The 24359-nt window shown below is 29.5% G+C and overlaps 1 protein-coding gene and 3 non-coding genes across 4 annotated transcripts in view; 1 reads left to right on the forward strand and 3 right to left on the reverse strand.

The window, feature by feature from the left end:
* LOC123292471 (phosphatidylinositol 4-phosphate 3-kinase C2 domain-containing subunit beta-like) overlaps positions 1–24359 on the forward strand; it is a 351668-nt gene that overhangs the window by 129962 nt on the left and 197347 nt on the right. The gene's annotated exons all lie outside the window — the stretch shown is intronic.
* Positions 14813–14894, reverse strand: Trnal-aag. The gene has a single exon. It is a non-coding gene; the product is annotated as a tRNA-Leu (tRNA).
* Positions 20182–20263, reverse strand: Trnal-aag. Its single transcript has one exon. It is a non-coding gene; the product is annotated as a tRNA-Leu (tRNA).
* On the reverse strand, positions 20395–20476 carry Trnal-aag. The gene has a single exon. It is a non-coding gene; the product is annotated as a tRNA-Leu (tRNA).

Below are 24359 nucleotides of genomic sequence, written 5' to 3' on the forward strand. Positions count from 1 at the left end.
CATATGTATATAACTTTGTTGAGTACACTCGGACAAACATTTTCCACCGGCTCCCATAAAAATCGTCTAACGAGGAGTCAATTCCTTGGTTAGACTATTTTTTCGGTTTTATATCCTCGATTATTTTTGTAAAATATTTGTACAGTTTAAAGAAAGTAAAAGTGCTGTTGAATTTATTTTCCTCATAAAACTTACAACAAATTTTTCTTTTATGGTAAATATTAAAAAATAATTTCATTTATTTTACAGCAGAATGTGAAAAATCGAAAGATATAAAAAAGTTTTAATTTAGATTTTTCTTTTTTTTCAACTGATGGAACACTGAGGTTCTATAATGCCAGACATATTTATATATTTGCTTTTGATTTTTCTTCTTATAAGAATAGTAAATAAAACTCATTTTACGCTGGCTTTATACCTATATAGTAGCGTCATAGCTCTTTAATTGAAAAATCATAGCGACTCATCAATTACGAAAGTTATTCTGCATAAGAAAAATTATGCAGTTTCGAAATAATTTATGTCATCTCGAAAATAAATATTATCATGCTTAATAGTTAATTGTTATTTTATTGAAAGGAATCTCACATTAATTTAAAAGATTATTTTAATAATTATGTTTCGAAACCTTACCAAATAGTCTAATTAACATTTTTTCTTATTTCTGTATAAGAAATTTCTTATCAATTTCTTTTTCCTTTCCATGTTAAAAATACTATATACAATAAACAAAAATGCAACCTGTATTTTTCAGTAAGTATTCGTAACCTTATGAAAATCGACACGTGTATTAAAAATTTTTCTTTAAAACGCCAACATATTTTAATTTGTGTCGATAATTTTTTGTAATTTGTGGTAATGAAAATACAAATATGTTATAATAACATATATTTTCATTTTTATTTAATTGCATTAGCCTTGAAAAAAATTTTTTTATTATAAAATTTTCTTTCTATTAGCAAAGGCACTGATAAAGTTTGTTATTACAATTGTTACAAAACACTGTAACCGAATTGAGTAGGTACCTAAACTTAAAATAGTATTGTTTTTGTGAAAATATGATTTTTTATCATTTTTCAAAAAATAAGCAAAAATTAAATTTTATGTATCTTTTTGTTCATATAAGTTTTGTTCACCATATTTAATTATTAAAAAACAAATTTTATAAAAAATATTATATTAAGTACAGTCAAAAATAAATCATGAAATTGGAAAAAAGTTAAAATTTATGTAAAAATATACTTAAATATTCTGATTTCGAGTCATAAAAGCACATTTTTCTTTTAACATATTAAAATTAAAAATCGTAATTTTTAACTGTATATCACGTAACCTAAAATGTGGGTAAACCCTGCTGTGATGTCATAGCGGTATGAGTCATAGACCATCAGTTAGTTCAATGTAGACAGTTGGGTATAATATATACATAGATAATAAGTATTTATATTTATATTATAATCAGATGTCTATGAATATATCTGTCAAACTTATTTGTGTTATTTCGTATAGTGATACCCATATTACGTCATCAAATTGGATGCCCACGTTTTTGACAGTTTAAAAAAGGTTTAAAATTTAATTTAAGTTTTTGGCAAGAAAGCGTGTGTATTTTTCCGAAATAAATTTTTGGTTGGTGGTTGGTAACTTTTACCACCCTATTATTTCTATGGGTTACGACTACTGTAAAATCCTGAAGTGCTTTGAATCATTAATGATATTTTAAATTGAGCACCTCAAGATTTTATAAGAATCATAAATGAGTGATTTATAGAAATAATTATTTTCTAATTTTAAGTACAATAAAAGCTCGCCCTTTCAAAAATATTTTTTATTTAAACTTTTAATTTAAAACTAAAAAGAGTATGCATTTGTTAGAAGCGAAGAGAAAAATAGGTCACGCTTACCATAAAAATGCATTGTCATACGATTTATATATATGATGGGAGTGAATTGGATTTAGAAGGGCTTTATATAGCTAACCATGTATTGTCTTCCAAACTTAACTTTGTAAAATAATAACTTTCTATTAGACAAAGCTATGAAAAAACATCCGCTCCAGATGAGAGAAGTGATTTCCGGTTCCAACCGAGTGAAAACGAGAGTACAAATTTTTATCTACTCTCAATTTTATTTGAAATTCAAATTGGTTACCTCATCTATATCTATCTAGATTGAAAATTTTTTCTACGAATGTTTTTTGAGTTGATTCCTTAAGAATCGATTTTTATATAAGTATGAAAAAAATATAATAAAAACATCTAGTGATCGAATAACCTCGTTACATTTTTTTGAGCAACCTATAATACGCACCTTCCACTTTTTAGTAATGACATACAAAGCATCTATTGTTCGAAACTGAAAGTGATTTATTTTAAAGTTTCGTTTTATTATTGATATTGATATCGATAATTAATATTATTATTCTGGATTATTAACAAATATTGAAAGGAGTATAATGGATACGTTTGCTTACCCTTTTTACCCACTGCATAGAAGAAATATTTACTTCAAACAAAATTTTTAATCCCATATGGGGTTTTACCACTGGGCAGTGCATCGGCCAATATCGGTTGCTGAGCTTCCGAGCCTCGGCTAAATTCCGGTTGAGCACATTACCAGCTTATGGCCGATGTTCGGTTGTCCATTTACCGTATGATTACCAATCTACTGAATTAACCTAAATTGCCAGTTGTATTATTTTTGAAGTATTAAATACACTAGATAAAGATACCAAAGATAAGCTATTTTAAAATAGCAAAATAAAAAACATAAATTTTGTTAAACAACTTAATTTTTTTACTCTTATCTAGGTCCTAGGAACTCCAGAAATATGTCATTCTTATTATTCATTGGAAAAATTTTTTCTTGTAAAACAACATCCAATTTTTAAAAAATATATAAATTTTGACGTTATTTTTTACGGTTTCAAAAAAATTTATAAGTTCAACTTATGCATAATACTTTAACAATAGAACCAAGAGAATCAAAAAGTAGTACATAGTATAAAAGTAGTAGGACTATGTTAAAATTTGTTAGTAAGACTGAGTCCAATAAGACTAAGAACTAAATCCACTCTAAATAACAAGTAAATGAAGAATAGAGGCTGATAAAAACTTGATTAGTATTTTTCAACGTTACTTAAGATAGCTATAATGTTACAAACATTATATTAATTAACGGAAGAATACTAATATCAGTAATGAAATCAACAATTAGCTATTTTTGAATTGATATCATCAATGTCTTCGGCAAAATGCTCGGTCACCCCATATGGGATCCAAGAAAATTTATAGAAAGGCAGGTTTTTCTGGCTCCAATATGATACCTGTTTTATTTTAGTCTAGTAAGTGTCTTTTTCTGTGCCAGTTCAAAGACAATCATTTTAAAGAAATCCAGTCGTCATCGGAGCTGACACTACACTATTTTTTTCAAAATATGCCTGATATAAAGTCTATTATCTTTAACCGACTTCAAACCAAATAGAAAGAAGTTCTCAATTCGATTGTATTTTGTTTTTTTTTATGTTTGTTACTTTAGAATTTTTGACTGGATGAACCGATTTTGTTGATGCTTTATCTATTTGAAAGTTCGTGCTCCCGTGTGGTCCCATTTCAATTTGGTCCAGTTCTGACAATAGTATCTATGTGAAAACCATATAAGTCTTAAATTTGCATTAAGTACGTGCGCGACAAATGGACGAACAACTCAGTATCACGTCAATCGATTTCGATGATTCTTTTTTATTGACAAATAAGTAAGTGTACTTCAGATTCTCCAAAAATTCATAAAATAAAAAAACTTTTAACAAAAAAAACGACGTGTTGCACTCCGGGAGTGCCGGCAGAAGTGAAAACTTGAATATTAACGTTGTGCATTTTTGATATTTTGGAATGGCCAGGGAATAATTTTGCACGAATTGCTTTAATTATCAGCATAAAAGTACTATCATTTATGTGGTAGAATACAGTATTTATTTATTGCGCTATCCTACACAAACATGACAATTTCATGAACGAACATTTTTTACCCATTACAAAAAAAAGTGTATAACGCCGCTAAAGAAGCCTTCACTTAAAAAAAAAAAAACAAAACAAAAAAAATTATATTTTTAATAAAAAGGCAACCGCACACAGTGTTCCCAAGCGGTCACCCATCGAAGTACTGACTGTACCCAATGTTGCTTAACTTCAGTGATCGGGCGAGAGCCGGTGTACTGACTGTGACATTTCACTTCAAAAAACCGACTTAAAAAAAAAACAATTCAAAAACAAATTAATATGCACTAAAAAGTAAAAAATATAATGTAGTTATTGTTATTTTTGGAGTCGGTGTCAGCCAAGCTTATGTAGCAAAGTGTGCTGTCACAGTTGTTTCCTTGGCTGCATATTTCTGCTTGACTGTTTCCTACATTATATTTTCGTTATTTTGTACTTTTTCTATTCTTTTTTTTTTTTTTTTTTTTTTTTTAAGTTTTTTATTAATCAAAAAATCAAAATAATAAAAATATATACGTTTTAAGGCGTTTATAACTCTATTAATTACTTTAAAAAAAAAAGAAATAATAAATCAATTTGTGATTTAGAAACTGAATCTTAGGAACAATTGTTGAATCCATTTCATTAAAATTTATCATTTAGTCATGTTTTCTTTCAGTATAATTTTACAACAAATCTGCATAAATTATTCTTTTCTTTTCGCGAAATAATAATTCTCAGTTGATAGAAATTTTATTATTATTGGTATGCGAAAAAGGACTTATCATTTTAAAATGCTCTCCTAAAGACGATATTGATTATTTTTAATAACTAAGTCACTTTGTTTTGAAATGTCTCTCTTAAAAATTAATATCTTTTATCAAATTTTTATTAATTTTAATAAATTTTAATATTTTTCTAAACATGATATGCCTAATAAAATAATTTTAATACTTACAGTTTTAGGTAGACTATGTGCTAATGCTCAGAACTTAAATAAACAAAAAAAGTAATTTCAATTAACAAAGAACCACTCTATCCACAAAAAAATGAACTTCGTAATATCTGCCAGCCTAAAACAAAGATCGAATGAAGTACGGCCTACTCTATCAAAAAATTGATTTCGATTTTACACTAAAATAAATGCACATGGACTGAGTTAATTATTGAAATACCATGTATAGACAGTGTTTAAATAACTCTATCACATTACACATATTACCTTAGGCATTACCTATACATGTCACACATGCATAACTAATAATCCCATATTAATACATACTATCAAATTTGCATATAATGTGTGCCCTCGTGAGTAAACAGTGATGTTTACAAAAAAATGGTTCAAACAAAAGTTGTTTATTTTTGGACAAGAAATTTTTTTTACGTTTAAACTTTTGTTCTATCTTTAACGGTTTACAAGATGGGACCTACGGACCCAAGACATTTAAAATTGTCACTAAAGTTAAAATCTCTAACGGCTTACAACAAAACCCAATTGACCTATGTTGCTCATTTACGAACTCGACCTTACTTTTTACGTTCTGAGTGCGATGTAATTTCAGCTTTCACCTTTTTTTGTTTTTGAGTTAGGTTAAAAAAAAAAGGTTAAAAAAAAGATCCGCTAGATGGCAACACTAGGGGGGGGGGGGTACAAATATATCCTGCCATCTAGAGCATCTTTTTATAATCTTCAGAGGAAAAAGGCTAATTAGATGATTCTATGAACACCTATCCCAAAATTTTGTTGGTACCATCAATACTTTTAAGCGTTACAAACTTGGGATTAAGCTTTTTATACCATGTATATTTCATATATACATGGTATAAAAAGTTTCACTGTATTATTAACAAGTTTTACTACAATTTTATAACATACATACTCGTATATGCAATACTAATCGAATTGGAAATAATTTTTATATAACTCAGCCAATTATTTTAACTAAAGTCAATGTCAAGCAAAAATTTTGAAATGAAAATATCAACTTAAAAAAATATGTGATGTCAAATCCACCAATACCTATTAATACTATATTGATTTGTAATCGATTTAAAATATATAAATAATAATTTTTTTATATTAAATGAAATTCATAATCAAATTACCTGTATATGATTTATTTATTTAAATTTTTTTTTCTTCTAAATAATTGATAGCGAAGTTTTGATTATCGATCGAATTAAGAAAATTATGCAATATATGCAATTTTTTAGAGTGTTCAGAATACACCATAATTTTTTCTAATTTTTTTATCAATATTTAATACCTTGAGCTGTTTTTTTACCTTATAAGGTGTAAGTATTGTAAATAAGTTTTGGTTTATTGAACGGTACATAAACCAAATACATGCTTTGTAGTCAAATAATGTGTTATTTTTAGCTTTACAATACCACGCAACTACAAAAATATATAATATATTGTATGCAAGTGATGCTTATAAATTTGATAATATAGATATTTTTCTCCAATCAAAGTCGACTCTGTTCATCAAATGATGTATCTTCAATGAATTCATAATTAAATTAAAATTGTTGTTTTGATATCATCGACAACCTTATATTTTTATAGTGTGGTGGATTTTTGGAAACATTGTTAATAAAAAAATGTATTTATAAAGTTTTATTGAAATCCCTAATATTATTCAATCTCCTTAATAAATTTTTTAGTGTCAGATGCTTCGTGTCGATATTACAATAATATAAAAATGACGCAAAAAAGTACTTAGTTTCAGTGTTAAATAAAACCTATAGATAATGGAGATAGACTTCTGACAGTGAACGTTTTTTATTGAAAATTTTTTCCTCTTTAAGAATCCTTTTTTTTTAATTTCTAAAATATTAATATTTTAGAAAATATTGGAGAAAAAAAAATACCTTTTTTCATCTTTAACTGTTTATAACTTACCTAGCAATTTTTTAACTAAGCTAGCAATTTATAACTAGCAATTTTATATGTGCCGAAAAATGCTTCTGCTTCTCCAATTTGAAGTTCTTACTTAGACTCTAATTACTTGTTACTATAATATTTTAATTTAAATTTAACTTCATGTCATCTCTTTTACGGTATTTTTATATATATTATTGTTAAGAATTCCGAAAAAACCATCGATATTTCCAATTGATAAGTATTCAGATGGAAAACAGTAACATAATTTTTACTTAACAATATTGAATAATATTTTTCATAACGATAAAAAGTTTTTTTCTATTTGCATTCTGTCTGTTTTGCATCCTGTGAAATTTGAATACCCCTTGAAGAGGCCATGCATGAACTAGACTAAAAGTGTTAAAAATTCCAATTAATATTATTATTAAGCAATTAAATAATGCATTTTATTTATTTATGCCACAGTCATAGTAAAGAGAACCTGTACCACAAAATATATTAAAATAAAGTTGCTTACCTTCAAAATTACCATTAATAGTCAGTAATTTGAATACAGTAATTAATTTTTTTTGATTATTATTTTTTTTTTTTTTATAGAATAAAGTGCATATTTTATTGAGTTGCGAAAAAAATAATGGTAGTTAACTTTCATGTCTAAAAACATTTTAAATAATAATGTATTCTAAAAAAACTTAAATGTTTTTCTCAAAAATGTGGTTTCTGCGTCAGTTAACCTGTTTTCTAGATATTGATGAAAGGTTAAAGCCAAATTCAGTGAGCAATTTTCTCGAGTTTATAAAAGGTAAAAAATTTAAAGGAGTAGTGATAGTAAAAATTGGAAGGCAATTTATCATACCCCCGTGAAGTTGGCCCCCGCATTTTTTGTTCCAGAATATTAACCATATGTTTCGATTGTACTCACAAAAAAATTAACAGAAACAGATTAACAGAATACTTTGAAAATTATATAACCTGTTGAAAATTATATTTCCATCGCAACCCTTTGCAAATGGGGAAAACATCACCAAAACTTTCCCCTTTCTTTAATAGGTACATGTTAGAGAGATGAGAGATGCGGTTTTTTGAATTCAACACAGAATACTTGCAAATTATGCTCCCTGCAACGTTCTTGGTTAAAAAAGAACAAAAATGGAAAACTAACTTATTTTATAAGTAATCTTTGAAAAAATTCTATTCATAGTCCGGTACATATAAAATTGAATATCTCGAGAATAGGGCGGTACAAAAAGATGAAATTATGGAACAATCCATTTTTATGTGAGTACAATCGAACCAAATGGATTAAATTCTGAAACAAAAAATGTGGGGCCAACTTCAGGGGGTATTTTCCACACCGTTTATGAGATAATTGCGATTAAAATTGATTTTTCTCGTTCAGCATGAAAAAATTTTTTTGTTAGTAGAAATGTCACAATGTTATTATGAATAAGTGAAAACAAACAATTGACTGAGTTAATTGTTGAAATACCATGCATAGTCAGTGTTGATTTCTTTATCACATAACATATACAAACATGTGACACATACATAACTGATAATCAAGTATAGTACATATTATAAAATTTCCGCCTAATTGGCGCCCTCACGGGTAAACAGTGATGTTTACGAAAAAATATTTCAAACAAAAGTTGTTTAATTTTTCATAAGGAACATTTTTTACATTTAAACTTTTGTTCTTGTTGATATCTTTTTTCGTTTTTGAGTTATCGTGTCCACAGACGGACGGACGGACGGACGGACGGACGGACGGACAACCGGAAATGGACTGATTAGGTGATTTTATGATTACCTATGACAAAATTTTTTTCCTAGCATCATTATTTTTAAGCGTTACAAACTTGGGACTAAACTTAATATACTATGTATATCTCATATATGCATGGTATAAAAATTGACTGACAAGAAAGATAAACAAACATACATACATGTCACACACACATAACTGATATTCTCATATACCACGTACTATATAATTTGTGTCCTCACGGTTAAACAGTGATGTGTACGAAAAAATGTTTCAAACAAAAGTTGTTTTTTTAGTTATTTTTATAAAAAAGCATTTTTAACATTTACACTTTTGAAGACATTAAAACCCAATTGACCTATTTGCTCATTTACGAAATAGACCTCACTTTTTTCGTCCTAAGCACGCTAATTTCGGCTTTATGTCTCAATGGATATATATATATGGTATAACAACCGATATCTACTTACCTACTAGAATTATCTTTAAAATAAGTCTAAAAAAATTGATTATTCACCATATAGATTTGATGAAAAAATTAAAAATAATCTCACATTTAAAATGATAATTTTTAGTGAAATGAATGCGAAAAGAATTGTGTGGACAAGACAACTATAGTAGAGTATCGTGGTTGTAACAGATACAACTACAGTAGAAATATTGTAAACATCATTGTGCTTGTGAAGCCTCCGCTGGTACAGTATTAGACATAAAGATACCTTATTTCATTTTAAGCTCATATACTCTTACCGTGCAAATAAGCGAAAACTTGAGAATATTATATAGCGGAACAACATCCTTAAAAACAAGGTTTTATTTAAACTTGATAATTAAATTGCCGGAATTATTTAAATTAAAAAAGGTTACCTATGTTGAATTGAAAAAATCGATTTGTAAATTTTTTGTTACAGTTTGGAAAAATGTGCAATAAAAAAAATGTTTAAAAAAAAAAAAAAGTTAATGCTTTAATTCTTTGCAAAAATCTATTGATATTAAGCAGTCAATATGGCAGCCATTAGAAGTTTGATATTTTTTAATAGACAATTCATTCATACTTTTGAACAGCATAATTTTAAATTACTTAAATCAATGTACCTATTTATTCAACTCCTACTGGATCCCAAAGCTTAATATGGTAATAAACAAGCCGTGGGTAGAGTCTGGTGCGACCCTTAAGGTCCATATGAGTAACTTCCCAGCATTATAAAAAGTTATAAAAAACTGAAGAAAATAAAAACTCAACCGACTCGAAACGACTCAACCGAATGTTATGAAACTTGCCGTTAATACGCTTCGATAGACATCTCAACGAATATCATTTTTTGTGCGCGCGATATCGACGACCAAAAACACACACACACACACGTGCTTCTTCTTCTTCAAATTGATGTTAATGGCTTGTCTTAACCATGAAACGTAAAGATACGTTAAAAATTTCGATTTCGAAATTGGGAACCATGACAATAACTTTCTATAGTGAGAAGTTAATAAGGACATTTAAAGGTGAAATATTATTTAAACAACATTAAAATTTCTACAAAAAATTGACTTTAATCTCAAAAATTTTATAGCAAATAAATATAACTTAGCTCTAGTTTTTTGGAATCTAGCAAAAAATAAATAAAAATTATTACAATATTATAGAGATTTAATTAATAGGTATAGTAAAATTATTGAAAAAAATGTAAACAAAATATTAAAGTAATATTGTCCTTTTTTTGAAGAAAAAATTAAAAAAATTATTAAAAATAAAATTTTAAAACCGGATTGTTTATTTCTTTTATAATTTTTTTTTTTTTAATTTAAAATCTAAACTGGTTTCTAATAGAAAAATATAGAAACTTTTATATTATATGAATTATTATGCATAATTTTTAAATATCAAAGAAATTTTATCCATTAAATATATGTTTGAATTCAAAATACAAAATAACATTTTATAAATGAATTTAATTAATTATTTATAAAATTAAATATCATATAAAAAGTGCAGACATAAAACAAGTATTGAGTGGAACACATTTCATTTTAATTTTGAATATTTCTTAAATCCATTTTATTAAGTAGGTAATACACCAGTCTAAATACCTCTGAAATTAGTTAAATTTGGTAAAAATTAGTTGCAGGATTGGACCCGTTTATTGTGTAGGACATTATATATATCACTCAGGAAAAATAATGAAAACAGCTGAATTAAGCAGGAAAAGAGTGCGCCGGGAGTGAAAGGGGTGACAGATGGTTTTTAGCGATTTTTTTCCTTAACAAAATGTTATTCAATTGGTCTATAAAACTAAAACTGTACTTATACAGTAGAATCGAGATTCAATAATCGTAACTCAATCAAAACCACTGATGTTCTGATTAGGTACCAATGATGGATTTAGGCCTAGGCCCGTGCCTAGGGCGGCAGAATTTGAAGGGCGGCAAAATTTATGAAATGCCAAAATTTTAGAGTCACAAAAAAGTAAAGACAATCAATTATAAAAAATTTTCGATAGAAAATATTATAATCCAATTCATTAATCTACTTCTCAATCTGTGTGGGTAAGATGTTAATTTTTTAATCGATCAATGATATTCTTTATCAAGTAATGTTCTTTACTTTCTGTTCCTTTAGTGAGATCAATCTCACGTGTATGAAGCATTTTGAAATTATTTAATCCAAATGACTTGAAATTATTTAATCCAAAAATTATATTTCAATAAATTAAGTTACTTTAAAATAAAAAACTGGATCAAAATTAATGAAATTCATTCTATCAAAAAGGGCGGCGCATCGAACGGGGCCTAGGGCGGCAGCAAGCCTAAATCCGTCACTGTTAGGTACTAAGATTGTATGGAGAAGTTCATTATAAATGAAATAAAACATTGCAAAAACGCTATTGGAATGCATTTAAGCGAGACTGTACACACAATATTAAACATATGAGGTATAATTCAGACATCGCTCGGTTGTTACAGTGCAAAATTTGACAATAGTGTATTCCTTCAGTAGTAGTCTTGTAAATAATGTAATTATTATTTCTAGGCTTTGCTTGATCCTCTAAAAAGCTGTAGCAGTAAATATTCAGAAACTCTTGATACCAAATGTTTTTAATAGTTATGTTATGTTAGGTAGTAGCCTAACCTAACCTAGAAAAAGTTCTCACTATGCCCGATCTAGCTATTTAGTCGCTCCGGGGGAAAATAATATTTGCCGCCTTACTCATACCATATACAGGGTGTCTGTTTTAAGTTGACGTATGCTTGAAACTCGATAAATAAATTTAATCAAGGAAAATGCTTCAAACGAAAAATATTAGTTTCAAAGGGACACATCTTATACCGGCATCGATCTAAGTTTTCAGGTTCAATTAAAATCTCACTCTGATTCATATCTGACAAAAATTCGATGAACGCTCTAAATTAGAGAGTTGTTCTTTATAAATACGCAAATATATTTTGTTTGAAATTTTTTTTTTGTAAAACAAATAGTTTAGACAGTAATTGATTGCAAAAATCTAGCTTTTTATGCTTTTGTTCATTCAATTTGAATTAAAATGGTCTTTATAGAAAAAAGAACCACTTTTATTGGAAAATTGTTTTTCGCAGAAACACATTATACGAAATAACAATGTTAATACGAAAAAACTATTTTGGGTAATATTTTTCAATACGTTTTTGCCGTTTCTTTTACGGTTTGCGGAAAAATGTTTCTAACAAAATTTTTTTATCAATAATAACTTTTTTAAATGAAATAGAGGGAGCTTGAAAACCTAAGTCACGTTTAATATCTGCGTAAAATGTGCGCCTACCTATCCAAAATTTTTGGTTTGAAGCATTTTTATCGATAAAAGTGATTTTTCGATTTTCAAGCATATGCCAACTTAAAAAAGACACTCAAACAAAATGTTGTGAGTTTGAAGTTCAAGTTTCGCTTAAATAGATAGATTTTAATGGCGTTTTTTCAGTGTTTTATTTTATTTACAAATTATAATGAATTTTTCCATACAATCCCAGTTTTCGGAATACGTGTGGTCTTATTGAGTCCTGATTATCCAGATTACTACTGTATATCATATTTTAAGGGTTTGCCACCCTACATGTTTGCCGCTCCGGGCGTTTGCCCGTCTCTCCCCCCACCCTGAGTTCTCATTTTGTAAAATAGACTGACTGTTTAAATCAAACTTTATAATTTGATATGGTCTATCTCTAGTGGCTAAGATACCTGGCTTTCACCCAGGAAGCTCGGGCTCGAGTAATTATTTTTAAAAACTATTTTATAAAGATACCTATTTCAAATTTGATTGACCATATTCTGCTATAATTAACATACACGAAATTGTTATTATGCATAAAATATACAAAATTGGTGTTTGATAAATGTTGTTTAGGGATTTTTAAGTTGAGATCGATAGCAATGTATTCGAAGAGAAATAGATCTTTCTTAAACTTTGAGAGACAAAATAGTAAAAATTAAAAAAAACAAGTGAAAACAAACAATTGACTGAGTTAATTGTTGAAATACCATGTATAGACATTGTTGATCTTTTGTTTTTTTGACGTCACGTAAATAACCAAAGATATTCACTTTTAAATAGACACACACACAACGGATATTTCTATATTAATACATACTATAAAATTTGCACCTAATTAACGCCCTCGTGGGTAAACAGTGATGTTTACAAAAAAATATTTCAAACAAAAGTTTCTTATTTTTTTATAAGGAACATTTTTTACATTTAAACTTTTGTTCTATCTCTAACGGTTTACAAGATGGGTCCTACGGACCCAAGACCCAATTGACCTATGATCATTTACGAACTTGACCTCACGTCCTGAGCACGCTGTAAAAATTTCAGCTCGATATCTGTTTTCGTTTTTGAGTTATCGTGTCCACAGACGGACGGACGGACAACCGGAAATGGATTAATTAGGTGATTCTATGAACACCTATACCAAATTTTTTTTCGTAGCATCAATATTTTTAAGCGTTACAAACTTGGGACGAAACTTAATATACTATGTATATTTCATATATACATGGTATAATAATAATTTTGAGGGACGCCCTGTAAATACTTTTGCTAATATCATAGCTATAGCTAAACATTTTGTAGGTGTAACTTACCTTCATATTCACAATATATAGCATGCAATTTTCAATTACATTTATAATATTCTTATAAACAAATTTCACTTTCTTTTGTAAATTTTGAATTTGTATATTATTTTAAAAAGTTCTTCAATTTAACTGCCATCAAATTTGCGAAATCATGTTCATGCAAAATTTTTATTTGCTTTTTTATTCATATTTTTAAATAAATAGTTTTGTATTGCGAGCAATGTCAACAATTTTGTTATTTTACTAGACCCCATTCCTTTCCGACTGCCTCCATAAGAATCTGACTTTACATTCATTGATCATTTATAAAAATCATTCTAATAATCGAAGTTTTAAATGTCAAGAAATTTAATAATAGAAAAAAATTTGCCAAAAAAATCGTGACATAATTTTTATTTCCAATTTCTTTCTCAGTATAATTAAATATTTTTGTCTCTAATTTGGAATATTTAAGGTGGATAATACTCAAAAACACAAAAAATTACTGGATTTAAGATAAATAGAGCTTCATACACTCTTCCGTAACAAAAAGTTGCTTGTAATTTTTTGGATTTTTTCAATGGGGTTGAGAAATTTGCCGAAAGTTAAGATTTCTGGGCCCATTTTGGATAAGATACTACTCAAAAAACTACAAAAATGTGTTATGCGAAAGTTATTTTTCGCTACAATTTTTGGTGATATCTGAAAAGTTATTTGATTGTTGTTTTTTTTTTTCATCACTAAATCACAAAAAACTGCGGCATTTAAATGAAATCTAAAAATTACAAAAATTGATTTGGATAAAAATGATGGTCATTAGTAACATAAAATACGAAAATTCAATTCATTTCGCCATTTCACGAAGAGAATTATAGAAAAGCGCCTGTAATTTTAAGCGGAATAACTAAAATTTTATTCAATTTTTACAGAATATAAATTCATTATCCAGCGCCTTAGACCGCTCGGCCACGCTACCTACGTATGCAACAGTTTGAAGATACACCGTGCATTTTTTGTCAAGTTTTGTATAAAATTTAAAAATAATAAATTATATTTCACTTACTTTCTCATGTTATTTCAATTTACAAAATGTTTAATGGCAGCGGTGGGATTCGAACCCACGCCTCCGAAGAGACTGGTGCCTTAAACCAGCGCCTTAGACCGCTCGGCCACGCTACCGTCGAACAAAAATTATTTAGACATCTGATAATTCTACGAGATGAATTCAGCGGTATACATTAATAAGTGAATCTAAATTTAGAACAGTTAAATAACATCACACTCAAAAGCATTAAATTTGAGTCAGTTTGCCACTTTCTTGTTGTTTGTGATAATTTAAATACATGTTGCTTAAAAAATGCCTTAGAATGTTTCAGTTAGATCAGTTTTTTTTATTTGTACGTACAATTTGTAGTCCTAGAGCCAACGTACACTTTTTGAAATTATTCAGTACAATTCCGAAAAGACCGGCAAATGTTCGTCTTCAATATTTTACTTTTATTTTTTAAGTGTCTTTATAAACGTTAGTGATTTTACAAAACGCCTGTAATTTTAAGCGGAATAATTACAATTTTATTCGATTTTTACAGAATATAAATTCATTATCCATTCGTTTGTTCACAGTAAGAAATGCACCACCTTTCCGACAATTCTGGTCTGAATAGAGCTATCCACCAGAAGTATTGTGCGTAACGAAAACCAGTATAAGTCTGTCATTACTATTTCTAATTTTACTATTCCTACCATGTATTTATGTTCAATTTCCAATATAAAGAAACCGCAGCATTATAAATAGATGGTTAAAAAATAAAAACTTGGCCGAATCGAAACGACACGACCGCATGATGTGAAATTCTTTTCGTTTCATATTGCCGTTAATCGTACGTACGTACGTACACACACACACACACACACACACACACACACACACACATACATCTTCTCAAAATTGGCAATAAAAACTTTCGATTTCGAAAATCGTACCCATTACAATAAATTGTTATACCTACTGGGAAGTTAAAAAAATGAAATACGAATATTCGACTCAAATCATTAGTTCTAACCGTTTTAAATTTTCAATGCCAAAAATATAAAAGTATAAATTTGATTTACACGCGGGTGTTAGGTAATCTGTGCACTTATTGTTTGAATATAACTCTATAATACCATAATTTATTACCAGAACTGTGTAATTACAAAAAAAAAAAAAAAACAATTCAATTATTGATTGCGTTTTAATGCTACTTTTTTAATGTTATTATTATTACCTGGAAATATGGAAAATATTTATCACTTGAACAAAAACTAAATAAATCACTTTTAGAAAATGATTTATAATTTTTTTTTATCGTTTAACATGGAACATTTTCCAAAAATTACAGTTTTAACTTTTTTGAGTTATCGATCAGAAATTGAATTGAATAACGTTAAATTTCGAGGGACATACATACTATTAATTTCAAGGTTTACTGTTGATTTGTTAATAAGTTCCGATATGGTCTAGTGGCTAGGATACCTGGCTTTCACCTGGCTAAGATGCTCGGGTTAAATTCCCGGTATCGGAAAATTTTTTTCACAAACTAAAAAAAAAAGTATTTCAAATTGAATCCATCATGTTCTGCAAATAGACGAATCATTTTAGATCAAAAACGCTATAATGAAGAATTTTTATGTACCTTAACCTATCGGGAAAGTTTTTTTTTATAATGTTCAGGAAGGTCCATATATCAAAATCTACATCTAACTTCTTGCCGCTAGAAAGTTTGGCCATTGCTATGGGCCAAATAAGCCCATTATTGTAATCCATTTCTGAGGTGATTTTTGAAAATTTTAAAACCTTGAAAATATGCAACAAAATGGGCCAGAAACGTACACTTGGTGGTTTTCGGGATCGCTAATCGCTATTCCGGAATTAGAATTTCGATATTCTCCCCCGCCCCTCCTGAGGTAATTCACCCAGCTGGTCCAAAATTGCAATATTCTGTAAATATTCAACAAAATGGGAAAAAAAGTATTCTTGGGGGTTTTTGTAGTTGCTGATCACGATTCTGAAGCTAGAATGAGGAAATACCCCCCCCCTTCTGCGGTAATTCGCCTCTCCCAACACAGCAATGGGGATGAACAATTGAAATTGAAATATTTAAGTTGAGTTTGTTCTTTTGAATTATTGTTTTGAATTACCTAATTATTTTACTATTTCACTTTTCAAAATGAATTGATCCAGGTTTATTTGACCATTCATTTCCATAGTAATTATTTATATGTTAAAACTATAAAACACAAAAACAAAGGTTGGAATATTGATTTCGAAAAGGTAGTTTGGATTCAAAAGCCGTTGGATTGGCTTAAGTGAAATTGATCACCTGGGACTTAAAGCTCAAGAGAAATATGCTGAGGTTTCGAGGGACTCAAACTTAAAACTACAATTTCCAAAAAAGCCTTTGACTGAATTCTGGATCGGATCTAGAACTGAATTTGTGTGTGTGTGTTCATTTGGATTCTTTCGCCTCGATTATCTCGCACACCAGTTATGACATTAACACGTGACTGGGCTTATTCTGGGCTTAATCGCGTATTTAAGAACTGAGAGAGTTTTCAGCAGAATTAGTTGAGCCGTTTTTTAATGGTAATAAAAAAATGAATAAACAGAATCTCAAAAGTGGATAAAACACATCATTTATCTATGGAGATAATGATCGTTCCAGCATTAGCTGCAGTACATGTTCGAAGAATAATCTATGAAGGCTAATCAAAGAGCTTTTTTTAATGTTTTGAAGTTAACCGTGTGGACTACAGGGGTCGCACTCATACGGCTTCATTACCTCACCGACTGTATACCACCAGTTTATTTTAATTTAATACTTACCACTCAACTACTGCGTTCGAATATATTCCAGCGAACTAAGACTTTCAGAATTCCTTTTTATTTATGTTATTGCAAAAAATGCAATTTTGATGAAAAATAAAAAGGGCATATAATTTTTGTAGCAATAGTAAATACAATTTTACAACTTTTTGTGCAAATTTTAATTTTAGATTTTGTATGGTTCTAAACGAATTCTAAAACTTTATATTTTCATATTATTACCAAATAAATAAATCATCAAAAAATATTTATTTATCTTTTTTTTTATATTTATATGGGGTCGCCAGGAAACTCACAATCATAAATGGGGTCGTCAATGAAAAAAGTTTAGGAAGAACTGCATTATATAAATCATCTATCTAAAAAGGAGTCTATTTCTTAAAGAATACCTTCCGGTATTTATATTTAAGTATAAGGAATTTGATTTCTTTCTTAGAAGGTGCATAATAATTTTACAGGTAAAAATTGTGGATGATTCATATCGAAGAAATGCTACTTGAAAAAATAGAACAATATAAGGTGCCATTCGATAATACTTACATATTAAGTTTCCCGTTAACTGCTTGACAAGTTTAAACAGATAAGACAAACACAATCGATTGAAATATTTTTTGAATATTATTATTTCCGGTCATATATTTATTTAGTCAAGTGTTCTATATTTGTAGGTATTATTATTTTCCGTTAACAAAATAAAACTTTGTTAATTTATAGACTACTAGCGGGCCCGACAGACGTTGTCCTGTACACACGTCTTTTTTTAATGAGCTCAAAACTCCTTACAAATAAAAATTAATTAAAAAAACATCTGAATTCACAAAATTATTTAGCGGCCCAAACAGACGTTGTCCTGTGGAAACGTAACTACAATTCATTAATACCTATACTACGTTTAGCCTGTCTGCTACACTCATCCCGCTAAACCCCAATTTAACTCCCATTTATTGGACCGGCCTGAGCTTCGACCTTTGGCCTGGCCTTCGGCAGTGGAGCTCGCTGCGCTCGCATATGGCTCTAATAAATGCCTATTGACAATAAAAAATACATAGTACACATAGTAAGTTGTAATATAATGTGATATGATTTATATGCGCTCCCACCATTTAATGAGATTTAACTTTTTTGGTGTGGAACCCTTAAAAACAGTTGTAGTGGACCGAATGGTAAATCTAAACCATTCTCCAATCCCCTTGAACTCACACAAAAAATTTCATCGAAATCGGTCCAGCCGTCTAGGAGGAGTTCAGTCACATACACACGCACACAAGAAATATGTATATATATTAAGATAAGAATTGTGTATAAAATTTTGTGTCTTAAAGACGGTACCATAAATATGAGTGATTGAAAATATTTGTGACTAACGTTTCCTAGACGAAATTTAAGAGTAATATTTTTCGATATATACCCTATTTTTTGAAATATTAATGCCTAAAGATTTAGAGAAAATCACTTGCTATAATTTTGTTTATAGGAAAATATTTGTGATGCTTTTAACAAATGTGTATTAGTTTTCCAAAATAATGTTTTTATAATTTGCCTTGTTACATAATAAAGCATACCATTAAAAATATTTCCATATAAGAATTAAATGCTAGAAACGCAAACTTTAACAGCTAAAATTTATAAATTGAACAAATTAAGAAGTATTAAAAAATTTACCTGATTAAAAAGGGTATTATTGAGAAGGGCTATACACCAGGCATGGCGAGTTATTTTAAGTCACTATTGTTATAACTTTATGTGTGCCATAAACTTTATTGTGTTTCTCTTTATACAAATCCACATTCTTCATCGAGAAGGAAGCGAGACGGGAATACGACTGTTGTCTCTCTGTCTTACTCGTATTTTAGGTCGTCACTGTCTTATTAGTATTTTAGATACAAAAGTCTGAGAGACTTCTCTAAGCCACGTTTGTCCATGTCTGCTATACACGATTTAAAGATTATTTTGGAACGTCCTTAAGGATGTTCCAGCATGGTATTTGCAGTTTCTATGTTAAAGCAATGGTACAATTTTTTTTTCGACAGAATTTAACGAAAAATTAAATTTAAGAATTTAATAATGCTTACTATTAATTCCCAAAGTTTCAGAAATTTTGACCGTTTAAAATGGGAAATAATTATGCCAACGTCCAAATTTCGATCAATTTACGTCAAAATTAATATCTCGAAAGTGAAAATTAATTTCTAAATTTTTTTTTAGAATTGTATTGTATAAACATTTTTTTCTACTTTTTCTTCAATATATAATAATATCATAAAAAATAGTTGGAGAGACCGGACATTTTACATGCTTTAAATGGGACATGAACCTCAAAATCGCGAACTTTGTCTTTAAATATCTCGCAATCTAAGCGGTCAAAAATTATGAAATTTTAGGAATTCATAAATAAAGCTATTATAAACCCGAGAAAAAAAATTCGGCCAAATCTGTCGAAAAGTGATTTCATGCTGGTACTACCTTAAGGTAAAAACTATAATTTTTGTTATTTTAGTAAAACACTACAAGAGGTAAAAAATCATTGCGTGCCCGTAGAATTGACCGCAAACTTTTTTTTTCAAAGGTCAATACACTACGGAGATACGTAAAAAAACTTATTGGCAGCGGTGGGATTCGAACCCACGCCTCCGAAGAGACTGGTGCCTTAAACCAGCGCCTTAGACCGCTCGGCCACGCTACCGTTGATATATACAGTTTATCAATCAAACAAACTGGTGCACCTTAAAATAAATTTTTTAATTAAAAGTTATATATGTATATACTTTTAAAAATATTAATCAACAGATACGCAATTTAAAAACAAAAACTTATTGGCAGCGGTGGGATTCGAACCCACGCCTCCGAAGAGACTGGTGCCTTAAACCAGCGCCTTAGACCGCTCGGCCACGCTACCGTCGCACAAAAATTATTTAGACATCTGATAATTCTACGAGATGAATTCAGCGGTATACATTAATAAGTGAATCTAAATTTAGAACAGTTAAATAACATCACACTCAAAAGCATTAAATTTGAGTCAGTTTGTCACTTTCTTGTTGTTTGTGATAATTTAAATACATGTTGCATAAAATGCCTTAGAATGTTTCAGTTGGATCAGTTTTTTTGATTTGTACGTACAATTTATAGTCCTTGAGCCAACGTACACTTTTTGAAATTATTCAGTACAATTCCGAAAAGACCGGCAAATGTTCGTCTTCAATATTTTATAAAGTGTCTTCATAAACGTTAGTGATTTTACAAAACGTCTTTATAAATCGATTCTCTCCCCAAAAAAAAAAAAAAACGTTTAACAATAGTGTTATTGTGATACACTATTAAAAAGATTTAATTAGATTTTTAAAACACTGTACGTGCTAGATTGTATATCACATAATATGATACTATTTTATTAAAGCGGTTGGTGCGTTAGAGTAATTTAAAGATTCATGATTTTTTATTCCCCGGTGAATTGTCTGAATTTTTGATATGTTTGTAGGTCTAAGCATTTTGGATAAAGGTTTCAATGGGGACAACGAAAAATAACGAGCAGTTTTGGAGTTATTAAGCATTTTTTTGACTAGAAATATTCTTATTTCATTATTTGTAGTATAGTTGATGGCATTTCGAAGGAAGTAAGTATTCAAATCAATTTTAACTTCTAAAAATTGTGTATCACGAATTTGCGTGTTTTTATGTATATCCCGTCCGCACTCGGCATAAATAACTTTTATATTTCAAATGGGATATGTGATTGAAACTGTTTCTATATTCATTATATTTTCGAATTCTAAATTTTTCAGATTTTTTAACCTATCTACAGTCGTTAAAAATAGACCCACAAAAAACAGACCGAAAATTTTATAAACCCGGAGGTGTGAGCTTGTCGACTATAGAAGAGTTCTTTGGGCTCTGCAATTTTTAGCCCTTGTGTTCAAAAATGGGACACTATTATTTTTTTATTTATTACTTTCCAGATCTAATTTTTCCAGTCTATTTTTTTACTTAAATATTATTCTATATATATTATTATTCTATATTTTTACTATAAAATTTCCAGTGATAAATACTGAATAATTTTTTGCGAGTAACGATGAATCTTCTTCATTACAAGAGACCGGCTTGCAGTATGATTACAAGTAGAGGGTCAGTAAGTTGAGGCAATACATACAGGAGTTATAATAATAGTTATATAAAGACTTCAATTCCCAATCAAGATTTCAAACATATTTATTCTACTATATCTTAAACCAACTGTTTCAAGTTCCTTCTAGCCCAAGCACTTGCGGACTACATGCGCGTGCATCGCACACAAAATATTCTACATTTGTATTTATATATTATATCATAACCATCAATGTGAGTATAACATAGCAGTGTGCACAAAGGTACGCTTATGAAATTTTTTTATTTTTGTGATTACTTAGCTCAAACCCAGCAACAGTCACATAATTTTTTTAAAATTTATTATCATATGTAACACTATTGGATTTTTTGTTCTATTACATTTTTGTTATCTTGAACATTTTTATTTTATTTTTTGATAACTCTATTGTTCTCTGGTTGGAACGGTTATGAGCGAGCAGACAAGCTGGCCAAACTGGGAACCACTATGGCTCCCACTCAAGAAAAGCTTGCGAGGATGCCATACCAAGAAGGTCTTAACAGATTAGAAGATAATCTGAAAAACCAACAATTAAAGGCATGGACGACCAGCTACGAGGGAGGCGAATCGCCAAAAGCCTGTTGGGTGAAGGAAACTCGCTCGGTAACAGAGCCGAGGAGATCTTGAAACTAAACAGAGCTGATATTAGAGTCATCGTAGAGTTACTCACAGGGCATGATAACCTGAAGTTCCAACATCAGATTGGAAAAAGACAATCAACCGCGTGTGACAGATGCGGAAATTCAGAAGAAACATCGATCCACTTTCTCTGTTACTGCCCGGCGCTCATACAGCAGCGAAGGAAATGGTTTGGTCCGGCCATAGTCTAACCAAAAGAAATTAGGAAACTCAGCGCTAGGCAGATCCTGGGTTTCAGTACATCAGTTGGTTATAATAGCCACTGAAAAGCGTAACGGGGATAGAGTACAAGGCTCTATTTGGCTAAGTGCTCTGAACCATTGCTTCGAGGCCCGATGCTCGAGCATGGCCCGCTAACCTCCATACTCATACTCATACTCATATTGTTTTAATTACAAGTTTGTTGACTATAGAGGAGTTGTTTGGGTTCTGAGGTTTTTAGCGCTTGCGTTATAAAATGGGACACTATTACAGAAAACGGAGATATTTTAGTAATAATATGTAAAAGTTCAAGTAAATTATGTTAATGTTAAATTTAATTTAAACTACATATGCGATACGCGCATATGTAGGGATTAAAACCTACCCCTGGAAGAAAATGCTTAATAATTCCAAAATTGTTCATTAATTTTATTTTGTGCCTATTGGGACTTTTATTTAAAATGCTTAAAAATACAACATATCAAAAATCATATCGGGAGCTAATTTGAATTAGGTTTGTGGGTAGCTATATTTGAATCTACCTCTTACATACACCAACTACCTTAATATAAATTTAATAAATATGTATTTACAAACATTATTACAGCATGTATACAAGCGTAGCCTCATGTATGTACATACGTAGTAAATAAATAAGTAGTATTATTTGTTTCATTATGTTTCATTGACCTTTACAGTTACGCACATCTGATCAACAACGCTAAGCTAAGCTATAAGCTAGCAGCTAGCACTAGCTAAGCAAGCTATATTAAAGGCAATATTACAATTATATCATATTTCATATATTAAATCCTACATATCATAATAAATAATAATGAATGTAATTAATTTTAAATAAATTTATTTTTTGTAAATTGTAAAATCATTACTTTTGCAGGTGTTTGAAAAGAGAATTTGAAAATATCCATGTTGTATTGAACTTCGTTTGTTTTAATAAATATACCAAGAATTTGATTCTAAAATCTAAAAATGGGAAAACTCTGGGTAGTTGGCTGAATGCTATCAGTTTTTTCAATCAACAAAACTTGTTAAACCAGTGTCTAGTCCAAAAAATGACCCGGAAGTTTGTTAAACAAATTGGTTATACTATCAAAAAAAGTGCAAAACTAAAAGAAAATTGATAAATGGTGGTTTTTACATATTTTAGATCGAGGCGGTCTAAATGCCTATGTATGTCAAATTATCGAAATCAGTTTTAAATTTCAAATCCCTATCCTTATATATTATAAATATCAAAGGGAGTTTGTTTGTTTGTTAACTTCCCAGTAAGTATAGGCAGTTAATTGGTCCGATTTAAATTTTCAACACACCTTTACGTTTCATAGTTAGGACAAGGCATTGACATTAATGTTGAGAATAAGTACCTGTGTGTGTGTGTGTGTTCGTGTGTATTTACATAAGTCCACACACATAATACGTGTCTAGTGACGGGACGAATGTCGAATTTTGATTGCGGATGCGAATGTTAACTTTCAAATGAAGCGTTCACAAATTCTAATGTATTAACTTTATTAATCCTTATATATATTATTTCTTCACCATGTATTTTCTGTCCATACCCTTATCCTCGTTATTTCGTTATCAAATTACATGATTCACCTCCCATTTTCAAGCTTATCATATTGGCTTCTGACTGGACAAAAATTATACTTTAAACGAAAAAGATACCTAGCAAATACGATTCTTATGTAACACTTTTTATAAATGTTCTTTCTTCTAATACTGAAGACATCATTAAGCACCTGTAAAGATATTTCAAATGAATCTATTTTGC

The sequence above is a fragment of the Chrysoperla carnea genome, chromosome 2, assembly GCF_905475395.1.
Source record: "Chrysoperla carnea chromosome 2, inChrCarn1.1, whole genome shotgun sequence".
In the NCBI taxonomy this organism is placed as follows: Eukaryota; Metazoa; Arthropoda; class Insecta; order Neuroptera; family Chrysopidae; genus Chrysoperla; species Chrysoperla carnea.